Source organism: Neodiprion pinetum, chromosome 7, assembly GCF_021155775.2.
Source record: "Neodiprion pinetum isolate iyNeoPine1 chromosome 7, iyNeoPine1.2, whole genome shotgun sequence".
Taxonomy (NCBI): Eukaryota; Metazoa; Arthropoda; class Insecta; order Hymenoptera; family Diprionidae; genus Neodiprion; species Neodiprion pinetum.
Genome location: NC_060238.1, coordinates 2223446 through 2249669, shown reverse-complemented (window position 1 = coordinate 2249669; position 26224 = coordinate 2223446). Strand labels below are relative to the sequence as shown.

The 26224-nt window shown below is 39.1% G+C and overlaps 1 protein-coding gene and 1 long non-coding RNA gene across 2 annotated transcripts in view; one reads left to right on the top strand and one right to left on the bottom strand.

The window, feature by feature from the left end:
* LOC124223031 (uncharacterized) overlaps positions 1-26062 on the bottom strand; it is a 66701-nt gene extending 40639 nt beyond the window's left edge. Inside the window, exons 1-2 of the long non-coding RNA XR_006884182.2 lie at positions 24627-26062; positions 14329-14408 (exon numbers count right to left, since the gene is read on the bottom strand). This is a non-coding gene — a long non-coding RNA (uncharacterized lncRNA). The remainder of the gene's footprint in view (positions 1-14328; positions 14409-24626) is intronic.
* Positions 1-26224, top strand: part of LOC124223029 (uncharacterized) — a 291603-nt gene that overhangs the window by 169227 nt on the left and 96152 nt on the right. Inside the window, exon 7 of the mRNA XM_046634639.2 lies at positions 13658-14070. The gene's annotated coding sequence lies outside the window, so the exon portion shown is untranslated. The remainder of the gene's footprint in view (positions 1-13657; positions 14071-26224) is intronic.

Below are 26224 nucleotides of genomic sequence, written 5' to 3'. Positions count from 1 at the left end.
TCGACGTACACTCATTCATCGGAAGATTAACGAGGGGGGAGAAAAAAAAAAAAAAAAAATGAAGAAACTTAGATAGAAGCATCCAGAAACGTGACATTTAATTCCGTTTTGTTTTCAACGATTTATCATTCGGTTCAAATAATCACGAATCTTTTAATATCGAGTATAATAATTTCTACAATCCATTCGTACAATTTATTGGTTTGAAAAAAAATTTCCGCAGCACAATCCGAACCTCAGATTTATCGATTCGATTTCCGATAAAATTAAAGGTGAAAATTGCAGTTGCTTTGATTCAGTGAAAGTGTTTTGGTTATCCGTTTTACCGTACAATTGTAACGGCGATACCCAGAAATTTTATAGCAAAACGTTTTCATCGTTGTTCATTTTTATACGGTATATTGCAGAGAAGGCGGCCTGTTTCCTTGCAGAAGTCTCGAAGTGTGACTTGGGGGGGAGCAACAAGTGGTTTCTTATGTCGGACAATCTTGAGGAAGTGCCGAGGGGATTTTCGGGGCGGTGGTGCTGGTGCGGCGTTCAACAAGTGTGTTTTCACCAAGTCGACAAATTAGGGAAACTTCCTGTAAGGAAGAGAGATATCCGAGTCCCTTAAGTCGGCAGCCGTCTTCCCGGCGAGCCGTTTCTTCTCCCCTTCTCGGCCCCTTCGAGGGTTGAAACGACGGCAGCTTACAGAGTCAGGCTTTTCCTCTTATTATTCTTTCCCATTCAAGAGACGCTGCCGCGCTGCAGCGTTTGAGAGACGTTTTATCAGCGTCAAATCAGACGGCAAACAGACCGCGAATTACGATCGTACAGCTCGTATAATTTTAATTAACCCTCAGCGACAGCGACGCTGCTTTGCAGATTCGTCGTATCGTTAAATTCCTGCAGGACGCAGCGCGATTAACTCCGTTTATCGCTGCGCGACATCGAGGGGATGAAGCGAGGCGATATTAGAAATGATCGAAAATTTATAACACAGGAAACAACAAGGCAAGTTTTTTCAGGACTGTGTCGATCAACAACGACGGCAATAATTATTCACTTCAGACCCTTGGAGTAAAATGACGAGCATAGTTTTTCATCGTTTGATTATTTGATTTGTAGAAACAATTTAAAAAGCGAAGAGAACGACAATTTTTACTTGTTTTCTTTTGCCTAAGAATCACGTTTATGAATTAACAAAACCAAGTCCAACGACGATATTAATCGCCAACGAAGTAGACAAAACAAGGGAAAGAAAAGGGGCATAAAAAAACTTTTCACCATTCCCTAAATCGACTCTTACGAAACAAAAAAAAGCAAACGATTTTTTGTAACGAGTACGTTAAACTGCTGCAACAAAATACTAACGAAGTAGGTATAAGGTTCTATTATTCGCGCGTTCTAACAACGTTGAATAATTTATGCCTGTCTACCTCGCTCTCTTTACACTGCAGAACGACGCAGCCTTGTATTTATAGTGCGTAAAAGTTTTCCCCTTCTTTCAAAAAACGTGCGCTGGTGATAACAATATCACGTTTTTTTCCGCCCAAGGATTACACAGAGTCTCCACATATTAACACGACCTCGTTAACGCGTGTCTACTTTTTTTCCCCTCTCGTTTTTTCTTTTTTTCTACCTACTTCTTCTAAGCTTAATCCGGTTTTTGTCACTTTTCATGTCTCCTGAAATAGAAGGACCAAATTATTTTTCGCTTCAGCTCTCTGAATAGGATAGATGAGGGGGGAAAAAAAAAACAATAAAAAATCAAAGGGGTGAAGGGAAAAAATATTCCTAATTCGCGAGCCTTGACCTTGTTTCGCGGTGAGAAAATCTGAAGAAGAAGAAGAAAGAAAAAAAAAAAAAAAAACCACCCCTTTGTGCAACGGTGTGAAAGTAAATGTAAAGAAAGACACCCTAACCGACGACAAAGAAGCGTTGTAAGAAAGTGCGAGGGTGGAAACTTGGGGTAGAGTTTCGGCGTGAAGGTGGGGAAAGATTTTCCAACCCTCGAGAACGCGGCCGTTGTCACGGCTAAGAAAGCACTTTATCTCTCGAGGCAGGCCTCAACAGGTTAAGATCCCCACTGATCTGTCTCGGGGGAGTAAAACCACCCTTACCCCAAGATTCGCCCCAAGATTTTCCGGCCGATATACCGCAGGGTTCGGGGTGGGGGAAAATTCCGGAGCTAAGGAAGAAGAAGAAGAAAGCTTTCGCCGCGCGGAGACCTGTTGATAGCTAAGAAGCCGCCCTCCCTTCCCTTCCCCTCCCTTCCCTTCTCCTCCCTTCACGGGGTGATGGGAGGGTGTTTTCTTACGCCGTTTCTCGCTGGCCCCGCGACGCGATCGCTTGGACGGAATAAGATATCAACTTGTTGCTCGCTTCCGAGCCCTAAGAGAATTTCTACCGGCCCACGAAACTCGGCGGGAGGGGGGAGGGGGGGGGGGGATCCCTCGTATGGTCCTGCACGCTTTCGGTTTTATTATTTAGGCGTGTATATATATATGTGTGTGTGTGTGTGTGTGTGTGTCATGTATAACCGACACGCGAGATTCCTGCCACTTTTCTACCCGAGAATTTCACCCTTTAGGAAAAACAACCCCTTTTATACAACCCCACGATATTATTTAGATAGAATCGTTCGGGTGTTTGTCTATTTTTCGTCTTAAAATTATTCTTCATCGATTTCATACCCGAGTTAAAACGTAGCAATTAGTTTACGAGTTTAAAGAAAGTAAGGTAGGTTCTTTTTCAATGATATTGACGCTAAGAATGTCCGAGATTTTCGCATTTGCCAAGTTTGGACTCAAAGTAGAGTCTGTTTGGAAACTCCTTTGACCCTCCAGAGTGGTAGAGTTCAATTTTCGAGTATTAATAAATTTTGGAATCTTGTATTTATGTCGACTTGAAGGTCCTCTCGTTAAAAGGATTTTTTTACTCGTAAGAACGTTGAATAAATTTATATGGTTTAAATGCGATAGTTAATTTTCAAATGTTATTAAAACTTGTCGAAATGATTATGTAAAAATACTTGAATTTCGCTGTAATGACATATCGATAGAAGATGAGTTACAGGTCCAATGGAGGAGCTGTAGATCAAATAGATTCAAGATAGATGCAATTTTTTACTGAGAGCGTAAAATTAGGGTCTGAGACTTTAATTTTTAGGAGTTAGAGGTTCAACGTAGGCTTTGTTCTTAATTTTTTCTCGGGCAGTTACTCCAGGCTTGATAATATTTTCAGGACTTTGGATCAGGTTAGAGTTATGACTAAGAATTTAAGTGAGGTTCACACTGTGATTTCGAATTTAAGTTAGGTTCTTGCTACGACTACGAATTGCGGTTAGGTTTCTCTTGGATCTTCGAATTTAGGTTAACTTGAAGTTACGACTTGGAATTCAGGCCAGCGTCACGTTATGACTTGTAATTTAGGTTAGTATAAAAAAAAGACTCTAATCGAATCGTGCCTGAATCTATAAAATTTCTTGACATCAGTTCACGATCATAATAATCGATCGTCGATATTCCACGAAAGAGAAAACCATCTCCGAATCAAGGTGAAAAGCATACGTGTCTAGGTCGAAGACAGCTCATTCTTCATTGTTGTCTCATCTCCTTTTCCTGATTCTTTTCTCCTTCATATTCTCTTTCCGTTTCCAACAGAGGGACGGTCTTCTTCTATTCCGGTGGCGCTGGTTTCGTGTTACGTTGGGGGCGGGCAGGCAGAGGATTCGTCTAAAATTGATTCGATTATCTGAGACTTTTGTCTCCTGGCGCTATCTGCGCTGGGTATTCGGGTATTTACCGGGCTCGACATCTGCTTGGAAAAACATTGGCTGCCTCCCCCTTGCCTTTATTCTTAGTCAGAAAGAGTCGGCGGAGAACGGAGAACTCGTAACTCGGAACGAGAGATAGCTGCCAAAGGGCCAGAAGCAGAGCAGCTGCCAAAGGGCGCATCGATCATCTCGAATTACAAAGTTTTCTCTTCGTGTTCACTGCCTTTAAGTAGTTGCATGCGTCGATCGTACAGTATGAACGAAAACATTCCTCACGAGGAATAAAAAAAAAAAAAAAACGGCAAACAATGTTCAGAAAATGGGATGTATAAGTCAGCAAAAGCTGATCTCGATCGAAACGAAATCTTATTGATTATACGGGAAAAAAGTCACTCTGTTTGCGATAGAAAATTGATGATTTCAGTAAAAAATTGGTTTGTTTTTCTTCCAAAAAAATCTGATTAAAAATTAATCTTTCCGTGTTTCGATGAACTCGCGACTTTTTACTTTTATTTTTTCGACGTTCGGTGGAGAGATTTTTTATTTTTTTTTTATGTGAATCGACGTAACTACGTCAAGTTTCAGTTTGCTTTCGAAACCCTGATCTCGTGGTTATTTCGCTCGTTTTAAATTTTTTCCCCGGACTGTACGACGGCCTCGTAGATCCTTAAGGGGTCGATAATCTCCGAGAGATCATCTGCTCATCTCGGCGTTTCGGTCAGCGCGGTAATGCGCTTAAAATCAACGAACCAACCAACCAAAGAACCAAGAAGCAAACCACCCACCTCGCCCCCTCCATCTCTGCGGTCTGTTTTGGGTAAACAAGCACCCCGCGTCTTTATTATGCTAAGATCGGTGAATCCGCAATCTTTTCTTTTCCTTTTTTTCCACTTTTCTTTCCTTTTCTCTCCTCTTACTTCTGCTCTGAATTTGCGTTGACTCTGCGGAAAATAAGAAGAAGAGAAAAAGAGAAAAACGATGTAAAATATCGCCAAACACCGGGTATTCCAAGCTTCGATTTTATTATTCATTCTCTTCCTTATTCTACGCTTCACTTTTGTGCATGAAAACGAATCGGATGATCGGCGATGATCGAAGAGTTTTGCACGGATCGTGCATAATAGATTGTGAATTTTTGCCCGCCTGCCGTGCAGACACCGGGAACACCGGAAGGATGTCGGTCCTTTGAGGATGTTGGCATAACAGTAGACGATCCTTTCAATATTTGACAACCATCAAGTATATAACCTTCCCTGCCTCTTGCTTACACCACCCTTCGGTCAGGCTCCTCCCCCCCTCTCTTCCCGCAATATCTCCACCATCGGCCCACCCGCAAACGGAAACCATGAGAAGATCCTGTACCTCTTTATTTTATTTTAAACATATTGATTCCGTTTCCGACTCGATCGGCACACGCATAATTTTTACGCAGACAATGCATAGTAGTTCGAAATAATGCCAAATCTTGGCAATATTTACAGTCACGTGGTTAAATAATGCGAATTATTGTCGAGATTTGTTTGAATTATTTTTCAGAGGATATTGCGAAAATTTCGCAAAACGGTAGAATATTTGACTAAATAATATTACGGAGCATTGCGAAACATTGTTTTAGAAAATAATTCAAAATTGAAGGTAATATCTTCGCCTTCCAGTTTCGTTCTAATTTCCTATTTTCGATTTTTTTTTTTTTTCTTTTCTTCACAGCCATCACTTCTGACATTCGTTCGAATTATTTCATGCTCAATTTTGCCGAAGCTTGCAATCGCGTGAAAGTAATGTAAAATACGATTTCAAAGAACCCAAGGGTTGAAAAAAATGTCGAGAAAGGCGAAAAAAAAAAAAAAGTAAGGAGTTGAAATATCGTTAAGAAAAATTCGAGGCGAGTTTCGCGTCGTCGTAAGTTGAAATTTGAGAGCTTTTTCAGCCACGAGCGCCGTTCTTCATCTTCTTCCTCTTCTTTCTTCCGAAACACAGCGGATCCTCGGGATTTTTTCGCGGATTTGTTACCGGCCCTTTTGTTCGAGCTTTGCACGCGGAGGTGGAGAAGAAGGAAGGTGGGTAGGTAAATTAAGAGAGAGGCCCCGGTGTACACACGGCACAACGCGGTGCAAGCTCCTCCTGTCGCCTTACAGGGCGAGCTTTGGCTCTCTTGCGGCGAGAGACGACACGCCACCACCCCAAGTGCAGCAGCAGCATCGGAAAACCGCCCTCCGTGCCTCCATTGTCCGCTGACACCTGTGGACGTGTCACTTGGCACTCTTTTTCTCTCTCTCTTTCGCTCTCTGGCCACTTATTTCAGGCTGAAAGAGCCAGCCGAGACTCTCGTCACCTCTCACATCTCTCTCTCTCTCTCTCTCTCTCTCTCTCTCTCTTGGCGATGCCATCCGGTGCAACCCTTTTCTCCTCATCGTCATCGCGTCGTCATTTTCTTCTCTCAACTTGTTGTCGTTTTTTCTTGTTTTTTTTTTCCTCGTTGTTGTTGTTGTTTTTCTTATTGTTACTCGCCCAGCCTCGATCTACACGCTTCTTCTGCTTCTTCAAACTTCGACTCGTTAGTGTACTCAATCTCACGGGTATAAGCACTGTGCAACAAATTAAATACTCTTTTTTTCCACTAGGCTTGGAGTATCTAATTATGATTCCTCGATTCACAGTCAATTGAGGCTTATAAAAAAAATTGAAAAATTGACAAGTATTTGTTGATTGTTTTCTTTTTTTTAACTATTTGCTCTTATCTTCTAGTCAGTTATCGATGATTTCAGTTCTGACACCACTGTAACGAACTTTGCTTTACAGAGTTGAATTTGGTTCGTTGAGCGATAAAGGAGTGGTAAAAATAGGCGGAAATTAAAAGACGAGAAAAATGCTTTATCAGCGACGCGTGTTCCTTGGCGTAAGGATTATATCCGAGGATTTTCAAAAATAATTCTCCTAATTTTTTCTTTTCTAAATGAATATTACTACCCGTATTCAAAGTACCCGGTAACTTGTACTCGCGAAAGAAGGTGTAAAGGAAAATTCTCACCATGTTTCAGAGAATATAGGATCGAGAGAAATTTTCAAACATGACGAAAATTTGTACATTTTCCTTGGTTTATTATCACTCATCAATCATCGCGATCATCGGTATTATAACGTATAACCTACCCGCACTTAAATTCCTGCCTGTCTTTTTCCCCCCCTCCAGTTAATTCTTCGTCTTTCTTTCTTATTGCTTCTTTTCTCCTCGTTCGTTTTCCTAGTGCCTACTAATGGTTACTTCGCTGGGTGTGGGATACGAGCTCGAGCCAACGTCGATGAGCTTAGTCAGTGCGTTTATACATGTACACGCGGTTATAAAGAATGGCCAGCACCATCTGTCCTCTGTATACACACAGACACGCGTCTCTTCTTCCATATAAACCTGATATATATTTATATGTATATACACCGCTACCTGTGAACTGAGACACCTGGTTAGTTTCACGTTATTCCCGTCTCTCATCGACAGAATTCCCGCAGGAATAAAACCGAGACCAACCGTTACCAAACGTTATCTTGACGTTCGACGTTGCTAATAGCTCTTATCGTGCATCATATATATATATATAGTAGAAGCAAAAGCTCCGTAGCCGCACTTTTGTGACAGATTATTGAAAGCATCGTCTCTCGACGCGATTCGAAATCGATCGAACTTTGCAAGTGTGACTGAAAATTGTCGATTCGCAGGAAAATAAATAAACAAATGAATAAATATTGAATAAACCACCGTGTGTAATATTCGTTTCTTTTTTGTAATCTTTGAATATCGTACCATCAAGTACCTCTACATTTAACTTTCGACGATCTATTTATCTTTCAATTGTTAAATAGTTATTTCATATCCGATTGCATGACTGAATTCTCATTTCCATACGAAATTTTTGCATACATTTATCAGCCAGTCTGTCCAACTGCGCTGTTTTCGATCTCGTATGCAAAAGGGCTTTGATTTCGTATAATTTGTAAACAAATAAATATCCATCGAAATCGAGGCTTGCGGCCAAGCAGAAACGCGGGTGTAAGACAGCCTAACGGTGAGGTTTGAGAGAGATCCATCCGTTAATCACTCCGATAGTTTAATTGATTTTGGAATAGTTCGACTTGCCGTTGGCTCTGTATAAGTGCGCGTCGTGAGGCCGAGGGGAAGGAGACTGTCGCAAATTAACTGCCCCGTCGCTTGCGAAGGGCTTTCGGATGTGGTCAGAGGAAACGGTTTTCCTCCTCCTCCTTCTCCTCCTCCTCCTCCTTCTCCTTCTCGTTTCGTATCGAGGATCGAGGCAAGAAATAAATTGGCCAACGCCCCGCCGGCCAAGAATGTTGCCCGGTGTTCCCGCCTGTCCGTATCGCAGTAGATGTCGAAAACTATTTCAAAGTAGTGTCCTGTTTCGGTTTAGGTCTCAACTCCTCATTCTCCCATCCTTGATTTTACCCTCGGCTATACGTGTATACGTTGTATATACACGATTATTCCGGCTATCTGCAAATCCCAATTTATCAGATCGTCCACTTCGTGCTGCTTGAAAGTTGTCCCCCATCCCCCATTCTTTATGCGAATTTGATTTGTTTCTTTGTTTATTTATTTTTTAAGGTTTTTATTAATTTTTTTTTCTCTTCTCAACATCCTAATTGGGGTGGAAGTTTGAACGATATCGCGAGATGTGCGAAAAATATTGCGAAAAGGTATTATTGAAATGTACAATAAGTGCGAAATATTAAATCGTGTATCGAATGATAGTTGCGAATTATTTATTTTGAATTATTTGATCGGTTTTATTAAAATAACTGATTTGCGAAATGTTGGATAAATTGTAGCGTAAGACTCTTTTATCAAAGTGTTCGAGAAAATTTACGGATGTGTTAAAAAATCTGGCAAATTATTGCGAAATTACGACAGGTTCAACTTTTTTTCTACCATAACCGACAATGAAGTATAATAAAATATCGTCAGATGTGCAAATTTTTTTGCTTGATTGAAAATTTGAAAATCTATCTCAGAATTATTTCTAAATCGGACGAATGTATTCTAAATGCTGTAAAAAAGGTCTTGATATTTTTCTAGCCGATAACTTGTCCAAAACATTTCTCGTTTTCTGAATTTTCTCGCACCAAATTGTTCTTGGTTCAATTTATGGCAAAATGTCGTTAAAAAAAAGTTAAAAAATTTGCATCGATAACGTGAGCTTGATTCGGAGAGCGGTCGTTCCGAAGAATCTCCATCGGAGAAAAATAAAAGGACAGCGAATAAGTTGTGAAATATGATTTCGACGAGGCCGAGTAGGAGGAGGAGGCCACTCGTCGACCAACGCAAATGAAACGAACAATACGCATCCGGCCTATTCAGGAATACAACGCGGCGGGATGCCGGAGCGGTTCCGAGGATGTCGGGAAGGGGCGATTTCGGATCTTCCTAGTTACAATCATTATCTTACTCGCGCGGCGTTATCGCCGTTCGATTCTTCCTCCGTGTCTATTTTATCGACCTACGGTCCAGCACGTGCCTCGTTTCACTTTCGTCGACTCCTCGCAGGAACGAACGCCTCGACGACGACGACGACGACGACGACGACGACGACGACGACGACGACGACGACGACGACGACGACGAATCGCTCGTTCGATAGATAACGTGCTGTATTATCTTCGCGCACAGCTCGCTTCTTGGCTTGACAGGAACCGGACACGAAGATAGTATTTATTATCGCTCCAAGACTCGAGCCTCGTGTCACGACTCGCGAGCAACGGACCCGCGTTTGTCTTTACGAGCGAATTCGAGAAACGCTTCGACGCAGCTTCTTTTCACGCTTTTTTTTAAACTCCCCGTTTCTCCGGTTTCACGGGGAAAAAATTTAGCCACCGCGTGTCGTCAGCCGGAAAATCAAAAGTCGAGTTTTTAACAGGTCTCCACTTTTTTGTGCCTGTTGAATTAACTCCAATCGTTTTCGTATGGATTTTAATTCTTTTTTTCACAATCGAAGCGGTTTTTCCAAACTCAGAACTGATCAGATTTTGGCTCTGATCGGTTCATTACGTTTTGAATTATTTGAATTGACCAAATTCAAAAAATAACAAAAATAACAAAATAACGGTATCTTGAGAACGAACGAATGGATTCGAATGAAAATTGATGCCGTAACATTTTTTGGATAGCTGATCACGAATCTAAAGGCCAGATTAGTAGAATTTACATTTGGCATATTCGATAATATGAAAACAATAGAAAAAAAAAATAAACTAAAACATTTGTACTCGAAGGTTTATTAGGTGGCTGATCGCGAATCTCAGGTCAGATTTGCTGAATCTAAAATGGTGGGAGAAAAACTGAAATACATTCGGATTTTGGTAGAAATTAGATGACGGAGATTTTTTGAGTCTTGAATTTTTCTATCTTAACCCTGTGCCTTAATTTTGTATATTTAGAGCTTTTTTAAAAAAAACTTTGAGCTTAATTATAAAACTGGCCAGGCCGACTTATTTTAATCCTCTGTACTTTAATTTTTCTAATTTGACTCCGTATCTTGATTTAAAAAATTGTCGAGACTTTTTTTTTTTTGACTCTTCGTTTTCCTGTAAATCGATCAGCCAACTCAGTTCACTGATCGATTGATTTCAAGCCTCCGCACCTCAGTTTCCTTATTTTGTGTCGTGTTTTGACCATACCGTACATCCGATGGACGAAGATAAATGGAAAAGGAATAGGAAAAATTCGTCAGCTACGAGCGAGGGACGTTATTGGTCAACGTGTGGATAAGATGGAGTCGCTCGTGGATAATTGAGCAGTTTAATCCGCAATGATCGAGGGGCGGTGCTTGCAGCAGAAACTCAGTGAGCGAAGATCCGGCGCGCCTTTTATACCCGCTGCATTGACGGAGTCGACCTTTATTGCCTGTTGTGCACCTACTTAATATACGTGCGCATACATGCATACATATACATACATACATACATATGTATATATAATTCGTTGATAATGAGCGGCGGTTGCGTGAGTTTGTAAAGCGCATGATGATACACGTGGCGAAATAGATTAAAACTCATTCCCTGCGGACATGCAAAAATATACATACACACACACACACACACATACACGTATAAAAACGTACTCGCGTTATTTGCGATTATATTATTTTCTATTTTTCAAATTCAAATTTCGTCATGCGCCCGCGGTCGAGAGACGAACACAGAGAGAGATAACGAGAGTAGGAGAGTCTTGCGGCATCGTCAACCGGATGCTCCCAAGGCTCTCTCTTCCCCTTCCCTCGCCGAAAATAATTCGCGATAGATACGCCAGAGGAATTTGCGACAAACTCGCTCTACGCTCGCGGTTATGCTGCAATTTTCGACCATTTTTCTTTCAGCGTTGACGATATTTGACAAGTTTTGAAAGAAGGAGTTTTTTTTTTTGGCCTCGTTCTTCATTCATTCATTCATTCATTCTACCGGAATTTTTATATTTTTAGACACTCGGGTAGTTTCGTATTTTTGTAATTATATTATCAGCATTCTCGGAGTCGGTCGAGTCGATACGAATCAGTGCGTAGAAATTTACTTATTTACTTGATATGTTCGGAACGCAAAATATCAAATTTGTAGCGTTCGAATCGGGTTCTGGTTATTCAATTAACAAATGAGGGATAAATATTCAAAGCGTTATTTTTTACTTTTGAGATTATCTCAGTAAGTTTTTCAGACACTCCTCCCTTTTCACGGTGATGAAAATTGTCGCGAATAAACAGTTTTTCCGGCTTATTTTTTTTTTCATTCTCTTTCTTCACCTCTGATTGACGAGAAAGAAATTCGAGGAATAGGGGTAAAAAATCCCTAAATCGACCGGCGAACGTATCCACGAGTTTGAAGATGGAAGGTGCCTAATGCGTTTCGACAGCGTAGCGCTGCAGACAGTGACTCGTGTGTCTTTATGCCGTGGAATATTTTCAGAGGCTTGCAAAGAGAGAGAGAGAGAGAGAAAAGAGAGAGTAGAAACCCGAAGTACAGTAGCGGCGGATAGACAGGCGCAAAGGAGAAAAGATGATTCTCGAGTGGACAAGTGCATTAAAACCCCGGGCGTTGGGTTCCGGCCCAAAGCTGAGTCTCGGTAGAGAGCGAAGCTCGAGGAGCGGAGAGCGAACGAAGTAAGGGTGCGAGTTTAGGTTGGAGGGAAGCGAGAGAGGAGAGGAGAGGAGAGAGAGAGAGAGAGAGAGAGAGAGAGAGAGAGAGAGAGAGAGAGAGAGAGAGAGAGAGAGAGAGAGAGAGAGAGAGAGAGAGAGAGAGAGAGAGAGAGAGAGAGAGAGAGAGAGAGAGAGAGAGAGAGAGAGAGAGAGAGAGAGAGAGAGAGAGAGAAGGCTCGTGCCGGCGCAGAATGTCCTACAAAGGAATGCAAAATAAGAAGAACTCTCTCTTTCTCTTTCAATTTCCCTCTCTTTTTATTTCTCTCTCTCTCTCTCTCTCTCTCTCTCTCTCCATCGAGTCGCAGCTTGCAAGTTCGCTCCTCTCTCCGTCTTTCCCACCCTCGTTCTTTGCCCCATTATTTTCCCCACGCGCTGAGGTTACAACGCATTATCATGCAACGGATCCTCTCCCTATTTCCCCCCCCCCCTTTTTCTGTGTCTCTTAATTGTTTTCATCTCTCTTTCGTCTTTGTTTCTCTCTCTTTCTCTCTCTCTCCGTTTTCACCCCTGAATTTAGAAATAAACTCGAACTTTTTTCATCCGCCTAGTTCCGGTCATCTAATTTTGCATTCTACAAATTTATTCCGGATCGCTTATTTTTTTGTTTTTTTTTTTGCGTTGTCAGGCTGTTTTATGGGTTTTTAAAACTCTTTGATCGGGAAGAAAAGATTATGATATTACATTCGACTTGAAAACGAAAATTATTCGTCGCTCTTATCGATCAGCAATTATAAGTTTTTTGAAACTGAAAATTTTTTTCTCAGTTTAGTTATTGAGAAATAATTCTACGTCATCATCTGAACATCGATGCCGTCATTTTTCCATGTTTTACGGTAACCAAAATCGCAATTTTTATCTTCTGCCGCATTCAAGCTCGATTCAACGATCTTGAAACGATTTTTCGAGGGGTGGAGGAGAGAGAAAATTGAGATCTAATTCGCGTTCTCTTTATTTCGGTGAGACGAAGGGAGAAGTCGAATGATTAGCGACGATATAAGCTGTCCGATCGACGAACTAATGTCTCAACTTTACGGGTCCATCGACATCTGCCTAAGATTAGGGAAATTAACCCCCCTCAATGTTCTGACCTTACGACGATGACGACGAATATAATAACATTTCTCAAACTGTCGTTAACAAATGTTGGCGCGCGTTGCTTCCGCGCCTTCTCAGACCCTTTGCAGACTTTCTCTTAAAATCAATTCACGATAAACTTTATCAACCCCGCAAATTCCCGGCCTCAAACTCCGGAAAACAATCTCAAGTTTCTGCCTCACGAAATTCGAGATTCCCTCGTTAAAACCTCATCGATATTGTTTCGATTTAAGATCAATTCGTTTAGATTTGATCATAAAACAAGAAAGTAATTCCAAATAAGCTTAGGTGTTTGTAAAGCAAAATTAATTATTTTATCAACTGTCTGGATATTAAAAAATTTTTATTACTCGGGACGAATAATTGCGAGAAACTTTTGAACATACGAGAATATTTTCCAAGCCTGAAATCGCAGTGAAACCGGTTGAGGAATCGATCGAAAACTATTTAAAAAAAAATCAGTTCACGGTTCAAAAGTTAGTTATGAATTTTTTTGAACAAATAAAAGCCGACAATCAGTGTCAGAAGTTGAATAATTTTAAACGATTGAAAACCTGTATTCAAAACTGAGCTTTTAAGAGTCTGGTAATAACGAGTGACTTTTTTTTTGTTACAGTTGCAGAGCAAAAATGCAGCAAGAATCGATTGTTGGAATGAAACACGCGGAATTTGGATTCGAATCGACGTATAATCGAGCGTCAAGTCGTAACCTGTACGCATTCAACGATAAGGTAAATACGCGATCTTGTTGACGTTCCGCTTCTTGATTTTCAAGGTCAGTTTCGCGTCAGTCGATTCTTGAGCCTCGCGGCGTCGGGACGCTGCTCAAGAATTTACGCGTATCGCGAGTAATTTACGAGTGAATAAGTGAACAAGTGTGAATAAAAGTGAACAAGTGAATAAAAGTGAACAAGTGAATAACAAATGTGAAGTGAGTGATCGTGACGTGCGAGTTCAATCGGACCTGGGTAAGAAAGCTTCGGCGTCGCAGTTTCTTCTTCTACACCTGTTATCACCGTGCAGCTAATGGTGAGTTTATTTATTTATTTCAACCAATTGCGCGCTTTAATGTTGATTATCGTATTCTTTGTCCCAAAATTTTAAAATTCTTGTCGTTTTGTTCACTTGTAAAACCTCCGGCTGATTTTTTCCGCGTTTCTTACTTCTGATCGCACATTAAATTCACCCGAATTGTTAGTAAGCTAGATCGAAGTTAATTATCGATTTCGTCGACTTTTGTCCAATGTCTGGCAAAATTTTTCAACAAAAGAAATGGTCTTCGCTCACCTTCCGTTTCTCCTCTTTGCGCATTAGCCGTGGACTTTTCCCCAGCTCAAAGGCCTTCGTATATTGCACGTGTTTCTTATCTGAAAAAAGGAAACAAACAAAAAAATCGATATTATTCAATTGAAGTAATTTTAGTAATACGAGTAAGCAATGCCGCTCCTAATTAAATCGTAGCAATTTTATTGCGAATAAGGATAACTGAATAAGAAGCAAGGGAAGAAATTTTTGCAAATACAACAAACAAACGAACGAGAAAACCGTTCGAGAGTTGGAAAGTTTTAGTTTCTCGACTTTGAACCAATTCTTTGGCTCTTCTTCGTCTCTTCGTTTTTCCTGAATCGCGATTCATTATTACTCACCCAAAAATCAATATCATTATTGAATGAAAAAAAAAAAAAAAAAATTTAGTATATCGAATAAACAGTGTCGTTCATGCTTGAGTCGTTGCAATTTTATTGCGAATAGAGATAACTGAGTAAGAAACAAGGGAGAAAATTTTTGCCAAAAAAAGTGAACAGAAAACCGTTCAAGGGTTGGAAATTTTTGTTTTTTTCCTTTTGACTTTGCATCGATTCTTCGACCGTTTCTCGTATCTCCGTTTTTGCCGAGAGGCGATTTATTATTCGCGACTCGTCGTCGTCGTCGTCGTTTGTTTCGGCGGTTAAGGAAGAGGGTCGAAACCCTCACCACCCTCACCCTCCTCACCCTCCTCACCCTCGACGGCGGCTCCCCAACGCCCAGCCCGCAGCCAGATAGACACGAGAGTAAGGGTGGTGGGGCCATCTAGTGCGTGCCGCGTTACGCCTCGTAGTTGTGTAGTGGGATTTTTATTATCTTTGGGCTTTTTACACCCCGCAAGGAGTCCCACTTACTCATCTTTACGAGCCCCGGCACACATTTCGCAAGCTCACACACCAAAGTTACGGGGAAACAAATGTAGTCGAAACCTCGACTCTTATTTGCATAACGCAGTTTCTCATCTTATTGTTTCTCTCCTTATCCTCCTTTGCTTCCTTTTTATCTTTTTTTTTTTTTTAAGTGCCACTTCATGGATTCTCGCGCTGATTTCACGCCCAAGGATTCGACAAACTTACGCGTGCTTTTATCTTTATTTTTTTTTTTTACATTCGTTAAAAATAGATTTAATCCGTTGGTTAAGAATTTGCCCAAAAAAAAAATAAGAAAAGAAATTTAAGGTACGTCAAATTATTTTTCGATCACCACCATTGTCGTTTTTTTTTTTTTTTTTTAATATATAATTTGTTTAATTTCAATTTGTCAAATCTTGGGCAAATCTAAGAAAATAATATAATGCTTGCAACTGTGGAAAATTTCACTTTTGTAATTGTTTGCGTTTGAGGAAGATTTACGTTTTGATAATCTGCGGGAAGTTTTGAAATCCGTTTTACGTTCACCCCGTTGAAATTCCATTACACTCAGGATCCCCGGTATTAAGGATATACGTATAAGTGTGTTTAAGACGTAGTTTGAGATGAGTGCGAGAGAAAATTAGCGTCTTGTCTCGTCTCGTCTCGTCTCGTCTCGTTTTCTAAATCTATACTAATTGTAAGCTGAGTCGTCGCGTTCGCATTTCGGCGAAACATCCGCAACCTCGAACACAAGTTTTCTAATTCCAGGTATAATTTCGTATCTCAGATTCAGCCTCCTTTATATCCCGGCACTCTCGATATAGCTCTTTTAAATTGTCCCCCCCCCCCCCTCCCCCCCCCCCTGCACGAATTAATCAAGAATTACACGTTTACGTGCCAGTTTCTGTCTGTGTATTGTTTGCGGATGCTTACATAAAGACTCGCTCAGAGTAGTCGGGTCGATTCTTCGAATCCCTTCGAATATCACCCTCTGCCGAATTGTTGTTATTAGTATCATATTATTATCATTATCTCCTGAGATCCGCGAGAGATGGGAAAATAAAATTAGCTTATAAAAAATGGAAAAAAAAAAAAAATAGTTACCAAGACAAAATTTAAATTCTATATTCAAAAGAAACAGACAGATTAGAATATTCTTCTGATAGACTGGGGGAAAAAAAAAAACAAGCGTGGAAAATTCTATTCAACGTTTCAAAAACTGCTTTGAAAAGTGGTGAATAATTTTTCGAATCACTGTAATATATATTTTTTTTTCTCTCTCGTTTTCTTGGCAACAATTTTCGCGGTTGTAAAATCGGTATAAATTTCCTCGATGGATTTTTTTTTCTTTCTTTCTTTTAATCAAGCGTTAACTTATTAGGCAGGTATATAAAAAGTCTATGCGCACGTATATACGTACTCACGTTATGTCTGTATATGTATATAAGGCAGATGTTGATAAGGTGTGTGTATACATCTGCTTCTACTTCTGCCCCTATTGTTCGGCAAGCTTAACGATTGCCGGTCATTCACCCCCCCCCCCCCCCCCCCCCTCCCCCCTGCTTCTCGGCCCTCCCTTTTTCTCACGTTCTAGGTTTCTAGGCCTTATGTAGGTATATAATATATACCATATACCCATGTGTCACGAATTATTATTATTATTATTATTATTATCGATTTGATAAATCGACACTTATTTGTTTTCTATCAAGAGCTTTCCTTCGTTTTTACCATATTCCTAAAAATCCGCAGCCTGGTTGTGAAAATTTAGGGACAGTTCTTCAGTCATACGTGGAACATAATTATATTGGGGATGCAAAACGTGGAGGTAAAAATGCGTTGAAGGTATAGCGAAAAAAATAAGTAAAGAAATAAATGAAACAAGTTTGATATAATTTGTTTGAGAAAATTTTCAATTACGTGAAAGGGGAATACGAATAACTTGTTGCAGTTCTATTTTTGTATTATAAATTCTTCAGTACTTCAGATCTTATCGTCGTTTTTCCAGGCTTGCAAACCAGTTTCCGTTCAATTTATTTACCCGACGGCGGAAGGTTCGAGTTACTTAAAAATAACCTCGGTCCTTAAAAAATTCGTGTTGGAATTCAAATTTCCGACGATTCGTTATCGAGCTCGCATGACGGTGAATTGTCAGGATTGGGGTTAGGTTAGGTTAGGTTAGAGGGACATGTGATTAGGGTAAGCAGGGTGAAACGAGGAGGATGCGAAACATGCGTAATGATGAAAATTAAACACAGGAGAGGAGAAATAAATGATACGTTTATTTTTTACGATTCTTTCTTTTCTTCTTCTTCTTCATCATCTTCTTTCTTTTCGTGTTACCTTGGTTCTTGTCATTTAGATTTTTTTTTCAAATACGGACGATCACCTTTAATATACAGCATAACGACACATAATGCTAGGAAATTATACAAGAGATGAGAAAAATGATGCGTAAATAATATAGATAGAAAATAGGGCAATATACAAATATAGAAAATACATTGAGATTTATGTATTTCGAAATTATAATTTTACGTGATGAAATAATAGTAATAATAATAATAATAATAATGATGATAATGATGATAATAATAATAATAATAGTAGTAGTAGTAGTAGTAGTAATTATTACATAATAAACATAACAATAATAATCGTAACACAACTATGTACAATTGTATTGGAAAACTTATAAATAATAACATTGGAATAAATCATACCTTATATGAATGATAAAAAGTGTATTTAAAAAAAACTTTTGAACAGAAATAGACAAACGAGGCACTTTTGGAATAATTGTTAATTAAACGAGTAAGAAAAGGGTGGAAGAATTTTGTTGAAAAATTAATAGTTTTCCATCAGTCCACCTTTGTTGCATATGTATGAATAAACGTCCGTTGACTTCGTGGGGTTGTGAACGATAATTGTCATATTAATATAAAACGTGGAAGTAGAATAATTTTACATCTGTAATAAGTTGATCAATAAATACAAGTATAATGTTAAATATCGCGAAAATTTACCTTTTCTTATCTGATATAGCGGTTAAAGGCCGGGTATCCGAGAGACATTGAGAAGAAGTGGCGCGTGTTTGTTTTTCGGCACAAGACAAGACAGGATTTTACCTAATCGGTGTCCTCGTGTCTTTCAGCATTCAATGTTGAGTGAAAAGTTTTTTTTGTTTTCTTTTTTTTTAAATTTATTTATATTCTCTACGTGTATCGTATTTCGGTTATTTTTTCCTACAACCATTCTTTCCTTCCTCTTGTCTCAAACTGAGTATTCTTCCGATGCACTGATTCATTCGCTCGCGACGATGTGCGAGGGAGGGAAGAAAAAAAAATAAAAAAAAAAGATGCAAAAACTGGTTAAAAAAAAAAAAAAAAGAGAGAGACCAACAATCACCGCTTTGTTCTTTTTTTTTTTGTTTTTCTTCTCTCCAATTAGCGTTCGTGATTGTTGTCACGTGACATCATCGTGATCCTATTTCCTCTCGCACTACAAGTTCCTTTGAAACGCGATATTCACGTATTACGGCTGAAAATTGTTTCTCACCGTTTCTATTTGACGGTTACATTTTATCGCCGTGACCGTTAATCCCGATTGTCATCGTTAATAACTCATCGTTCATATTTCATCGTTCAAGATTAATTAACTACCGATTACGTGTCCCTCTTCTTAAATTGCGACAAAGACACTCGCGACAGCGAAGAAACAATTCGAATACGGAACAATTCTAAACTTGTTTCAAAACCTCTTTTATCGTATTATCATTTTTATCATCATTATTATTTATATTACTTCTCACGAAACGATATTTCCGTCAATTTATATTCATATATTTATACATTTATGTATATATATAATATATTCGTGTATATTTATGCAATAATATTAAATACGCGGTAATTTGATTTAGAAAAATCTTTTTCTCTCTCTTTTTTTTTTTTTTTTTTATTTCTTGTCAATAATTTTGTCTCACTACTACAGTAAATAATCAATTATATATAATATTATTATTCTTCTTCGTTTCAAAAAGGCCGAAAGGTATTTTTTTTTGTTTCACTTTATCGTAACAATTATTATTAATTCTTGATGTGGATCGTTAGAAAAATTTCTTTTAAAAATTAAGTTTCTTTTTCTTTTCTTCGAACATCTTTAATATTATTATAATTACTATTACTTTAATCTCTCTATACGTTTATTAAAAACTTTTGTTGTCTTGGAATTTTTCGTCTTCTGCTTCTTCCGCTTTAAGATTTTTTCTTGGAAAATATTCATCAATTTTCTCGTCTTCTTCGTTCACATTTTCCGTTATTATCTTCACTTCACGACAATCAGGTGTTGTACATTTATTCTCGTATTTCTTGAATTCCTCTTGAACGTTTTTCGCTGCTCTTCTCGTATCTTTATCCTCTTCGCTTCGATCTCGATTCTCACTCTGTATTGTTATTACTCTTAATTATCATCATCGTCATTATTATTATTATTATTATTAGTATTGTTATTATCATCAACACGGGACAATGTTATTCTAATAATCGAAACAACAACACAACGTCACTCCTCGCCTATGTTTCTTTTTTTCTTTACTTTCAATAATTTGCAAACACTTTCATCAAGACGACGAGAAAGTAGGAAACAAAAAAAAAAAAAATATATACATACATATGATAACAATAATAATAATACTACACAACTCTTCCTAAAACAAGAACTAATAATAATAATAACAATAACAATAACAACGATGGTAACAATAATTACAATTGTTGGCAAAGGATGCGATCGCGTTTATTTATTTGTTTATTTTTTCTTTCTTTCTTTAAACGCGAACGATGTTCCGAAATACGTCGACTGTGTTCTATGTACTGTTGTTTATAACAATAATAATAAACGACGGTTTGTTTATGCGGCTGCGCGTGTGTGTATGTGTGCGCGCGCTTGTCGATAAGCAATAATATACACGCACACGATTGTTATCGTGCGTTATTATGTTTATTATATTATTTTAATATATATATACACACACATATATATATATATGTATATATATGTATCTATAGCGCGCGTGCGTGTGTGTGTGTGTGTGTGTGTGTGTGTATGTACGTATTTATGTATGTATGTATGTATGTATGTATGTATATAGCAGTGGTGGTGGCGGTGGTGGTGGTAGTTGGTAGTATAGTGGTAGTAGAGTGGTAGTATATGGTTAATAAATTTGGGGGGAGCGCTGGTCAGCCAGCAGCTCCGTATGATAAGGCCGCCGCTTCGCTACTGACAGAGCCGAAGACCACCCTAACTACGGAGTCGGGGATGCCCTCTGCATCCCTCCTGTGCAGCCTCCGCCGCCCCCCGCGACCGTACGCGGATAGAGAGAGAGAGAGAGAGAGAAAGAGAGAAGGAAGGAGAAACGCCGGAGCTGCAACCCTTAGCGGCGAACCCCCACCGACGGATTTCGCCGCCCCGCGGCAAACGGCAGAAGCTCCGTGAGCGCAGACGCGTCGCAAGTCTTATCCCCACGCCTCTCTCTCTCTCTCTCTCCCTCTCTTTATATATATATATAATATACACACACACATATATATGTATATATCGCGCCGCGCCTCCATCCCCACGCGCGAAGACGCCCGTCTATCTCTCCCCTCCTGCCCTCCTGCCCTCCACCGCCACCCTCTCGCACCCACGGCGCAGCGACGAGCCCTCCCCCCCGTATTCATCCCCGCGGCGTCTCTCCCCTCCATAAAACGCCACGGCGAACAACACTCGCGCAACCCCTTCTCGGAGTCTTGAGATAAAAACGACGGATAGGGGTGGGGGGTGGCAAGGAAGGCTGGACAATCGGGTTTCCCCGTTAACATACAACCACCTCCCGCCCCCCTCTCGACTCAACCCGAACCCACACTCTGAATTCTCATCCATCCCCTATCTACCCCCTTAAGATTTCTTGTAATCGGCCGAGGGGGATGCTCCGATAATTTCGTCCGGTATAACCTTCAATTTCATGGTTTTCTTTTTTTACTCTTCTTGTCTCGGTCGGTATGTTTTATTTTCTTGTGTTTTTTTATTCCGGTACGACTCGGACGTTTTTCGTTGTCGTCGTTAACCTTCTTGAAGTATTGTCTTTTTATTTGAATTTTTCCGTCTGTATTATTTACTCATTTCTAGTCTGTACGTTACTTCGGACGGATTTTGTATACTCGTGTTTTATTTCGTTCGTTTTTGCCTCTGTTTCTTTCTCTTATTTTCTTTTTTGCTGTTGTTCAGCTCCTTTTTTCTTGGACACAGAAAAATTTGTAAACCTACAATTGTGTTAGTGAGAACGAAGATTGTTTTAACCCTCCCTTTTATTTTCCTCGGCATTCTTTTCTTCAGATTTTTTACTTGTTTAAGTTTCTTGATTTTTGATACTTGAATTTCGTTTTTATCGTTTGATCGTTCGTTTGGTCTTTTCTCGCTCTTCGTTTTCTCCGATTTCTAATTCGTTTCTTATACAACACACCGATCTAATTCTTGTTTGTAGGATAAGAAATAACCCAGAGTTTGAATTTTCTGCGAGGAGAACTGATTTTGATTTTACGTCATTATTTTTATTTTCTTTCTTTTCCCCACCTTTTTCTAACCGAAACTTTATAAACCGATAACGAAGCGTAAGAAATTTGTACGCGTTAAAATAAACTTGTAAATCAATTTGAAGGATCGAACCCGCAGGTTGTTACCGAATCAATTTTCATCTCTTCAATCCGTGATAACTGAAACTCTATTTACTATTGGCAGAATTTCATTTATTCATTATTTTCTTATTCTTTCATACAATTAGTTTGACACCTCGTCAATTTTCCGACTTAGTTACCTTGAGATTAAATTCTTTTGAAACAATTGCTGCTTAATTCTTTTCGTTACTAAGGAAGATGCGTTTGAATAATGAAAATAAAAATACTTCTCTCTTTTCTGGTTAAATCATAAATCGAATTTACGACCCACGTTATGAAAAACATTGCGAATTAGAAATTTTCAGATTGTGAAAAAATGTTTGATATGAAAATTTATATTTCACTCAATTGTTAGAAATTTTCTTCCGATTTCTTGCGATTTTCTTTCTTCTGTCCGTCCGTCTTTTAAATCGTTGCAATTTGATCACGGTATCGTCTACGAATTATTATTCATCAACGTGCATAAACGCGTAATTAGCTCTATTACATCGCATCGATGCGCATATCTACGTATTTATGAACATTCATCGGATCGATCGACGAGTTGGTCACTGACCACGCGATACGCAGCTACTATCCGCAAGCTCGCCGCCGAGTGATATTAAAGCTCGGGGAATAATCAATCTCTGATATAATAATCGTTCCAGGTAAAAAAAAAAAAAAAAAGAACTGTCAAAATCGCGTTATTCAAACGATAACGAATAAGAAGAAGAACAGAGAAAGGGAGAAATTATTCCAGATTTTGTAGACGTTGAAGAAATTACACACGTCACTTAATTTTTGGTCGTTATTTATTTTTTTGAATTTATGTACTCGATTCTTGTAGCTTGGTAAAAAAATTCAAACACACACATCTTGAACTAAAGCAATGCCGACTTAATTGAGAAAACGAATTTATAATCGATTGAAAATCATTTGGTAAAAGATTTGTTTTTCAGTTCATTACGTTTTATTTTGATGAGTAAAAAAAAAACAAAAAAAAACACAGCCCCAATTTTCGAAATTCATTTCTTCGAACTCGAAGAATAAGTCAACGAGGCTGCCTGACGATCATGAGCCGTCACGCTGTCCGACGGAACGCGACTCGCCTCGCGCGACTTGCAATTAACACACCTTGTCTGGCACTCGCGGTGTCTTACTACTTAACTACACGCGCCGACCCGAACCGGGCTTCATCACTTAAAGCAGCAGCGATCCCAGAGACGCGGATCGTGCGACTTGTTTCACCCTTTGAAACCCTCTTTTTTTTTTTTTTTTTTTAAGTTTATTCCTGTGGTTTCAATATTTTGATTCGAGGTTTTTATTTTTATAGAATTAAGTATCGTTTCATTGCCGAATCATTCGTTATTTTGTTATTTCTTTTTCGGAAAATTATCATGGGCATTCGTCGCAATGTGTAGGACAGTCTCATTTTTATACGTTAATTGTTTGCTTATTTTTAATTTTGGTCTTTTTATTTTTCACAATTAGAGAGTTATTATTAATGTGTTTCTTTTTTTTTTTTTTTGTAAATCAATCCTTGCGCAGGCTTGGATTATGGTTTTTCATGACATGTCGACTCGCTTGAATCGAACGATTCGGAGCGCGAATATAATCGACGAAACTGCAGCGAATTATAAACCAAATAATAATATAAAATGCGAAAAATTGAAGTTTTCTCACTGTATGAAATTTAAGATCGTTGAATAAGAAAGCAACGAAGATGAAGATTACAAAGTGTGAACTTGTATACGCTATCTCGCTATTTTGCAGAGGAAGGTGAAATCGGAATAAATTTGAAAGCGTTTCGCTAAATGTTTTCACGGTTTTCTTCTTCTTGATTTCTCTTGTTTTTTTCTTTGCCTTCTTGCAGCTAGTAAACGTGCCACTGCACGCAGGGTTTTTCGAACTCTGAGGAATGGAATAGCCACGTTTCTCTTCACGTATCATCAAATTTTTCCTCCCCTTTGCCAAACTTCTTTTCTCCGTGTTCAGTCGACTGTGAAATTTCGATAATTATCTTATCGTTTTCACAAGGCAGAGAGAAATAGAAACTAGGAAGATTAAACCGGAGAAAACGCTTAAAACGCACCATCGCCGATTATTATCGCACGATTTTGATTTATCACTGACAAATCGAAGCACCCGTGTTACTTTATAAGATTTTCACGCACATTATCCGGCACCGCGTTAATTTTATTTAGTTTATTTAACGCTGACTTATATTTACGCGCCGTTTCACTTACACTGAAATTATATTTAACACCTTGCACGTAAAGCTGAAAAGATGATTCACCCGAGTTCAGACGGTTAGAAAAAGGGTTGCACTGATTATCATCTTGTACAAGAGACGTTTCGACGTAACCCGCGTGTCGTCTGCACGCTGACGTCACTTGACGAGATTTATTTTTTCGTTTCTTATTTTCTTAAGCAGCTTTTCACTGCGATAAGCGAGATAAGAGATGAAAGCATCTCCCCAATTTCTTCAGACTTTGACACAATCGACAGGTTGGTAGAGAAAGAAGAAACTAAATTTAAGATTGGCTGGGAAAATAAAAATTTTAAGTTCATTCAAAGTATACGTAGAAGAAAGAGAATGAGAAAGCTGAAACGAAAATCGTACTACAAATGCATGGAGAACTAATGAAATTTTCTCTTTCTTGGAAGAGGTTTTGAAACGTTGTTTTCAGTTTCAATTTTTTTTTTTTTTTTTCTCGTTCTTCAGTCGACTTACCTCAGTTTATATCCTTAGCGATTTATCGAATCCGAAGATTACGAAGACCACCACAAAACAACAAATCAAATTCGTATATTTTGTTCATCTTCATCCGTGTTCGTTCAAATTTACTTATTTACTTATATATTATCTTCAATTTTAAATCTCATCCTTCGTCGCCGCGTTAGTTCCTCTTTCTTTACAACAGAACAACTATCGTATAATCCTCACATCGTAAAATCTTTAGTTACTTATTTAGCGATTATACGGTTGTACGCGTTTTAATTTATTTACGTTACACTTTTTTTTTTTTTTATCCTCCTACGTTCTATTCACGTTTCTCGATTATCTTTCATTTTTTTTCTCTTTTTCATTCAAACACGCGACGAAGTTTCCACTCTCACGACGAGACGGAACGTGGAAGAAGAGGAAGAACTGTAATTTGAGAAAAGAAATTTCATTTTTCTTATTACTCTCTTCCGTTTACCGTATCTTTTTTTTTTATCCTTACAGTATCCTTCGAAGAAGAAATTTTCTTTTTTTTTTTTTTTACACCTGCACGCACGTACACCCACGCACAAAAAAGGAACACGCACACACTGCACACTCGATTAGGGCTGGTGGTGGTGGTGGTGGTAGTAGTGAATTATTGATGCAGTCTGAGAGTATGAGTTATTTTTCTTTTTTAATTTTTTTTTTTTTTGTCCTCGTTTCACCCTTTTCTACAACAAGTCACGAATACATATATATATATATATACACACGCACACACATATATACATATATATATATGTATATATGTATATATATATATACTGATGTAATAGATATCGTGATACTTTTTCACAGATAGAGATTACTGAGAGTGAAAATATGCGACAAATTGGCAGGTCTGATAAATGTTTGTACTACATTTATAAATCGATAATCGATATAATATATAATAACGATTAGGAGATAAGGTTTTTTGCGTACCGCGTGTTGTTTTTTTTTTTTTGTTTTTTTTTTTTTTTATTTTATACAATATCGGTGCACAGCCTGCACAGTCGAGAATAATTGATGGTCCGCCGGTCCGATTGATGATCGTTGGTTTAAATTTACTTTTCGCTTGATATATTTATTTTTATTTATTAATTTATTTTTTTGTTTTTTTTTTTCTTTCTTGTTAAATACAACAATCTCGAGCAGGACCGATGCCTTAATTTTAAAAAGGTGTGGTAGGTTAGGTGTTGTACGTATGTGCGTGGGTTGTATATTCGCGGGTTCCGCACACCGTGTCACTGATCAAGCGTTCAAGGCTCTGCGTGCCCGGTGTCGAGAGTCCGCGGGCCGCGTGGCGCTGGTTGCGGTGACAGTACCGATAGTACCGGGGAACACTCTCTCTCGACGGCGGTACGCGGGACGTGCGTTGACGGTTTGCAAGCGCACAGGGCCACTGCTCAACTTGGTGATATCCGAAAGTCGGGTAGCGCGCGGCGCGCGACCACCGCCACCCCCGCCGCTCCCCGAGGGAGAGAGGGCGAGAGAGAGAGGGAGGGAGGGTGGCTCGCGGAAGCTGTGCAGCACCAGCAGCAGCAGCAGCAAGCAACGGCGGCACCACGCGACCGCCGTCGTCG